The 7343-nt window shown below is 45.4% G+C and overlaps 1 pseudogene; it reads right to left on the reverse strand.

The window, feature by feature from the left end:
• Positions 1 to 2808: 2808 nt before the first annotated feature.
• Positions 2809 to 5237, reverse strand: LOC110532621 (annotated as a pseudogene).
• Positions 5238 to 7343: the final 2106 nt, after the last annotated feature.

Genomic DNA, 7343 nt, shown 5'->3' on the forward strand with positions numbered 1-7343 from the left:
CTGGGCAACATCCTGACTGATGGCAGCCCATTCTAGCAAAATCAATGCTTGGAGTTTGTCAGAATTTGTTTTTTTGTTTGTTTGTCCACCCGCCTCTTGAGGCTTGACCACAAGTTCTCAATGGGATTAAGGTCTGGAGAGTTTCCTGGCCATGGACCCAAAATATTGATGTTTTGTTCCCCGAGCCACTTAGTTATCACTTTTGCCCTATGGCAAGGTGCTCCATCATGCTGTAAAAGGCATTGTTCTTCACCAAACTCTTCCTGGATGGTGGCAGAAGTTGCTCTTGGAGGATGTGTTGATACCATTCCTTATTCATGGCTGTGTTCTTAGGCAAAATTGTGAGTGAGCCCACTCCCTTGGCTGAGAAGCAACCCCACACATGAATGGTCTCAGGATGCTTTACTGTTGGCATGACACAGGACTGATGGTAGCGCTCACCTTGTCTTCTCCGGACAAGCTTTTTTTCCCAGATGCCCCAAACAATCGGAAAGTGGATACATCAGAGAAAATGACTTTACCTCAGTCCTCAGCAGTCCAATCCCTGTACCTTTTGCAGAACATCAGTCTGTCCCTGATGTTTTTCCTGGAGAGAAGTGGCTTCTTTGCTGCCCTTCTTGACACCAGGCATTCCTGCCTGCTGCCATTCCTGAGCAAGCTCTGGACTGGTGGTGCTCCGATCCAGCAGCTGAATCAACTTTAGGAGACGGTCCTGGCGCTTGCTGGACTTTCTTGGGCACCCTGAAGCCTTCTTCACCACAATTGAACCGCTCTCCTTGAAGTTCTTGATGATCCGATACATTTAGGTGCAATCTTACTGGCAGAAATATCCTTGCCTGCAAAGCCCTTTTTGTGCAAAGCAATGATGATGGCACGTGTTTCCTTGCAGGTAACCACGGTTGACAGAGGAAGAACAAAGATTCCAAGCACCACCCTCCTTTTGAAGCTTCCAGTCTGTTATTCAAACTCAATCAGCATGACAGAGTGATCTCCTGCCTTGTCCTCGTCAACACTCACACCTGTCTTAACGAGAGAATCACTGACATGATGTCAGCTGGTCCTTTTGTGGCAGGGCTGAAATGCAGTGGAAATGTTTTTTTGGGGATTCAGTTCATTTGTATGGCAAAGAGAGACTTTGCAATTAATTGCAATTCGCCTGATCACTCTTCATAACAATTTGGAGTATATGCAAATTGCCATCATACAAACTGAGGCAGCAGACTTTGAAAATGTGTATTTGTGTCATTCTCAAAAGTTTTGGCCACGACTGTATTTTAGTCCATGAACTTTAAATGGCTGTCAATGAAGAAATGCTGAAACCACAAATTTAACCTGGTGCATATCTCATGTACGTTGAAGATTGGGTTTCTGCTGTTTGGAAGAATCGTTACCTGTATCTACCACATTAATGGGAACCAGACAGGACTAGAGTATGTAAAATATCATATTAAAACCATACATTTAATTTGGGCCTATCTGTGCAGCCTCCTGACAGGTATACCTGGTACATGTATCAACCTCGTTCACTCAAGTAATTCATTCACAGCAGTCATTCCTTTTCTGTTGTGCTGTGAATAACCAACATGGCCATCCTCCAGGATGACTCAGCGATGCCAATGTCAGCATGACAAAGGAAGAGCAGGTGGGATACACTGTCTGCCGAAATAGAGATACTGAAGGACACACACACACTTGTATCCACACACACACACACACATGCATACACAGTAAATCCTCACACAGGGTTTCAAATTTAACAATAGCTCTTGGGTGTGTCAAAAATTAACTGTGGAGCCAATGGATTTTCAAACCTTATGTGGCTTCCCTGGTTAACCTATAGGGCTTACATGGTTTGTATGAGTTTACCCAGCCAATTAATTTGAACCCTGCACACAATGAGAATCACCACTTTTTCAACTTCAGGGTGGCCTGAAGGCATAAAAGAGAAATTGGAGTTGAAATTTGGTTGTTGTGTGGGTTATGGCTGCGTGTTTCCATCAATAGCGCAGTAATGAGAGGCTACATTCATTACTAACTCTAATCAATAACATGAGCCCAGTGTGAAAAGGGGTGTGTTGACCGCTGTAATTATAGGCCAATCCTGATAAATAATATACTCATGACCCCTTGGGTGAACACACACGCACGGGCACACACAGTGTAAGAATGGAGACAGAAACATAATGTATGGCTGAATGCACCAACCAACAAAAAATCATCACCCAGTATTAACTGACAATACTATTGTACAGTACACTAGTCAATCATAGGGTTCACAAAGGAGCTTCCTCTGCACACGCCAGTCTTGTCCCTAACTGTTGGTTCCAGGAAGCTGTGGAAACAGGTTCTCTTTGTTCCTGTAACGACACAGCTGCATTGTTTTCCGCAGACTGATATTCATGGGTCTGTAAGCAACACAGTAAAGGCATTGCTACTAGAAAAACAACAATTTATAGTACAGTATGTGTTTGGGATGGAATATGAATATTTATTTTTGCTTAAGTTACAGAAAGCCATATGACCTACTCCACAAATTGCCCCAAGACTTACATAATTATTTTCTATAATAGACGGTAAGCAGAAGAGGAGATGGTGTTGAGATAGAAAAGGAGGCATTTAAAGAGTTAAACGTTTCTTAATTGGTTATATATAGGTGCATCAGCTTAGGGATAAACACATTGCCTCCCAACCCTCTCTCTCTTTCTACTCACACACATGCATGCGTGCACGCGTGCTCGCACACACACACACACACACACACACACACACACACACACACACACACACACACACACACACACACACACACACACACACACAGAGAGATGCAGTGACACAAGGTCGTAAATCAAATACAGTGTAATCGGAGCGAGAGTAAGCAAGCTTAATGGACGCTAAAAAACAAACACACAAAAACACAAGCACGCACTTGCACACACACACACACACACAACACACATTATACTGTAGATTATAGAAGCTGGTAATGAAAGACTGATTTAGAGAAATGCAGTAGAAATTTTAGAGAATGTTTTGCAGTATCACAGGTAAGCATTCCCCTTCCTCTTAGGCAATTGACAACACTAATGCTAGCTACAAAACAGAAATATAACGTCTTTATTTGTAAAGCATTAACTGTCACTACCCATTGAGTGGATACCATTAGCATGCACCACATTTTAATTATTTTTTTCAAAGCCTTTATGTATTATGTCAGCACGAATCCTTCAGCAAATAATATCGCAGTTGTACACATTCATTGAAGGTAGAGTAAGTTTGGCGCTATGCTATGGAGAGTGACGAGGAGGGGGTTGTTCGTCTTGACTTACAGCTCTATAACAGAGGACACCTCTGCTAGTGGGCGGTTCCTCCTAGTTGTGTAAACTGCATATACAATTACCATCAAGGGCAGTGCCACACAGAGCACTATGCGACTGATTGGCAACTCATTGATGTTGTTGGTACCTGAATGAGAGGGCTTTGGAGGACTTTCACCATCAATAGGTTGTTGTGGAGCAGTGATGATTGTCCCGACAGGATCCATAGTCCCACCTGAGACCTTAGAAGTGAGGTAGACAAATGTCTTCCTCGTTCCCTCAGTCAGCTGACACCACCACTTCCTGTTCTTATCCTTTCTCCAAAGTTTCACAGTCAGAGTGATGTCACAGCCAGACACCCGTGTGACCTGGTATCTGGGGTCTCCCTGCAACTCGCCACCTGTCTCATTCACCCAGCTCACCCTAACAATATCTCTAACGAAGGAGTCACACGTTACAGGACCGCCATATGTTAGCAGAGAGCACCTCAATGTTACATTTCTAGGATACTTTAGATCTGTCTCTGGTGTGGACATGGAGATGGTGAGAACAGACAGGTAGACAGTAGTATCCTCTCCAAGATTTGCTCAGCCATACTGTCGGTAGACATAGACTCCAGTATCCTCAGTGCCAATGTTACGAACACGTAGTGAGCAGTCAGACCCTACTCCCAGTCTCTCACTGCCCTCGTTTCCTTCATTTTGGATCTTCCCTTGAAAGACCTTTTCAGTAGCACTGTGAGACTCAGTTCTGCTGAAGAGCCACACTGTAGAGGAGCAGTCAGGGTGGACCACATTGGTACACGGCAGACTGACATCATCCCCCACACTGGAGTACAGGGAATGGGAGCCTCCATTGACACCTGGGTAGACAAAGAGGTTTCTTACAAAAACATATATTTTGAGGACAATTTGCTAAAATAAGAATCATAACAACGTCAGTATTTTTTGTATTAATTGAAATTATGTTCCATGCACCCCGCTATCCATAACATGGGCTACAGTACCGGTCAAGAGAAGGGCAATGTTAGGAGCTCCATCAGAATTGTATTGTGTGTAACCACAGCTATTCTCTCTGTGTTCTGTGTGTGCAGTAATGTCTCTATATAAAACACCCTGATAGCCTTTAGTCATAGGTTGACTGGGAAATTATGTGACTTCCTCTTTTGTTCTGACAAGCCCTACCCTCACAACATTGCCTCTATGTATTCATTACCTCAGTAACATTTGGAAATAATGTATTATTGATATTATGAAACTACTCTAGATAGGGTGTGTGTTGAGGTCTTTGGTGTGTTAACCAACATGCAACATCCCTCTTCTCTCTAAAATCAATACCCCCATCAATTCAACTCAGGCAACTCTCTGGGAATGCAGTGCTAGAAAGATCATGGTCTTGTCAGGTTCTGACCTTTATTTCCTTTGTTTTGTCTTTATTTAGTATGGTCAGGGCGTGAGTTGGGGTGGGCAGTCTGTTTGTTTTTCTATGTTTGGTTTCTGTTTCGGCCTAGTATGGTTCTCAATCAGAGGCAGGTGTCGTTAGTTGTCTCTGATTGAGAATCATACTTAGGTAGCCTGGGTTTCACTGTTGGTTTGTGGGTGTTTGTTTCCGTGTCAGTGTGTGTCGCCACACGGTACTGTTTCGGTTTAGTTTCTTCACGGTTCTTTTGTTATTTTTGTATTCAGTGTTCAGTGCTTTCTTTGATTAAAGTTATGGACACTTACCACGCTGCATCTTGGTCCAATCCTTACTCCTCTTCAGACGAAGAGGAGATCTGCCGTTACAGAAACACCCACCAACCAAGGACCAAGCAGCGTGGTAACAGGCAGCAGCAGCAGGAGAGGCAGCGATACCTGGAGAACTGGACTTGGGAGGAGATTCTGTTCCACCTCGCCGCACTGGCCGGGCTACGGCGAGCATCCAACCAGGTAAGGTTGGGCAGGCTCGGTGCTCAAGAGCTCCAGTGCGCCTGCACGGTCCGGTCTTCCCAGTGCCACCTCCATGCACCAGCCCTCTGGTGGCAGCCCCCCGCACCAGGCTGTCTCTCCGTCTTCTGCCTACAGGTGCTCCCGCCTGTCCAGCACCGCCAGAGCCTTCCTACTCTCCAGCGCCGCCAGAGTCTCCCGTTTGTCCTGAGCCGCCAGAGTCTCCCGTTTGTCCTGAGCCGCCAGAGTCTCCCGTCTGTCCTGAGCCGCCAGAGTCTCCCGTCTGTCCTGAGCCGCCAGAGTCTCCCGTCTGTCCTGAGCCGCCAGAGTCTCCCGTCCGTCCGGCGCTGCCGGAATCTCCGGTCCATTTGGGACCCATGGCTAGGGTCCCCGGTCGGTCCGATCCTTACTCCTCTTCAGACGAAGAGGAGATCTGCCGTTACAGGTCTTGTGTGTGTATGGGGGTGATTCAGGAATTTGCCTCAGTATTCTAATCATTTGTCTTTTGGGCTCATATTCCATGAACCTTCAGACCATAGTGTGATATGTAATGCAAACCGACCACATTTAGAGACAAGGAAGTGTGAATATCAACAGTGAAAGTTGTTTCCCACCTCAGATGTAATCAAAGGACATAATACTGGTCAGCACAACAAATATGGAAATGCCTTTTTGTTTAGTTTCTAACACTACTAATTAAACCACACCAGCAAGTGAAGAAAAGGAGGAGGATGGAATAGTGAGAGAGAGAGATTATTTAACACTGGCTTTTTGCATTTGCAACATAAAGATACAGTGGGGAGAACTATTTGATACACTGCCGATTTTGCAGGTTTTCCTACTTACAAAGCATGTAGAGGTCTGTAATTTTTATCATAGGTACACTTTCAACTGTGAGAGACGGAATCTAAAAACAAAAATCCAGAAAATCACATTGTATGAGTTTTAAGTAATTAATTTGGATTTTATTGCATGACACAAGTATTTGATACATCAGAAAAGCAGAACTTAATATTTGGTACAGAAACCTTTGTTTGCAATTACAGAGATCATACGTTTCCTGTAGTTCTTGACCAGGTTTGCACACACTGCAGCAGGGATTTTGGCCCACTCCTCCATACAGACCTTCTCCAGATCCTTCAGGTTTCGGGGCTGTCGCTGGGCAATACGGACTTTCAGCTCCCCCCAAAGATTTTCTATTGGGTTCAGGTCTGGAGACTGGCTAGGCCACTCCAGGACCTTGAGATGTTTCTTACGGAGCCACCCTGGTTGTGTGTTTCGTGTCGTTGTCATGCTGGAAGACCCAGCCACGACCCATCTTCAATGCTCTTCCTGAGGGAAAGAGGTTGTTGGCCAAGATCTCGCGATAAATGGCCCCATCCATCCTCCCCTCAATACGGTGCAGTCGTCCTGTCCACTTTGCAGAAAAGCAACCCCAAAGAATGATGTTTCCACCTCCATGCTTCACGGTTGGGATGGTGTTCTTGGGGTTGTACTCATCCTTCTTCTTCCTCCAAACACGGCGAGTGGAGTTTAGACCAAAAAGCTCTATTTTTGTCTCATCAGACCACATGACCTTCTCCCATTCCTCCTCTGGATCCTCCAGATGGTCATTGGCAAACTTCAGACGGGCTTGCACATGCGCTGGCTTGAGCAGGGGGACCTTGCGTGCGCTGCAGGATTTTAATCCATGACGGCGTAGTGTGTTACTAACGGCTTTCTTTGAGACTGTGGTCCCAGCTCTCTTCAGGTCATTGACCAGGTTCTGCCGTGTAGTTCTGGGCTTGTCCCTCACCTTCCTCATGATCATTGATGCCGCACGAGGTGAGATCTTGCATGGAGCCCCAGAACGAGGGTGATTGACCGTCATCTTGAACTTCTTCCATTTTCTAATAATTGCTCCAACAGTTGTTGCCTTCTCACCAAGCTGCTTGCCTATTGTCCTGTAGCCCATCCCAGCCTTGTGCAGGTCTACAATTTTATCCCTGATGTCCTTACACAGCTTCCTGGTCTTGGTCATTGTGGAGAGGTTGAAGTCTGTTTGATTGAGTGTGTGGACAGGTGTCTTTTATACAGGTAACGAGTTCAAGCAGGTGCAGTT

This window comes from Oncorhynchus mykiss, chromosome 1 (genome assembly GCF_013265735.2).
Source record: "Oncorhynchus mykiss isolate Arlee chromosome 1, USDA_OmykA_1.1, whole genome shotgun sequence".
Classification (NCBI taxonomy): Eukaryota; Metazoa; Chordata; class Actinopteri; order Salmoniformes; family Salmonidae; genus Oncorhynchus; species Oncorhynchus mykiss.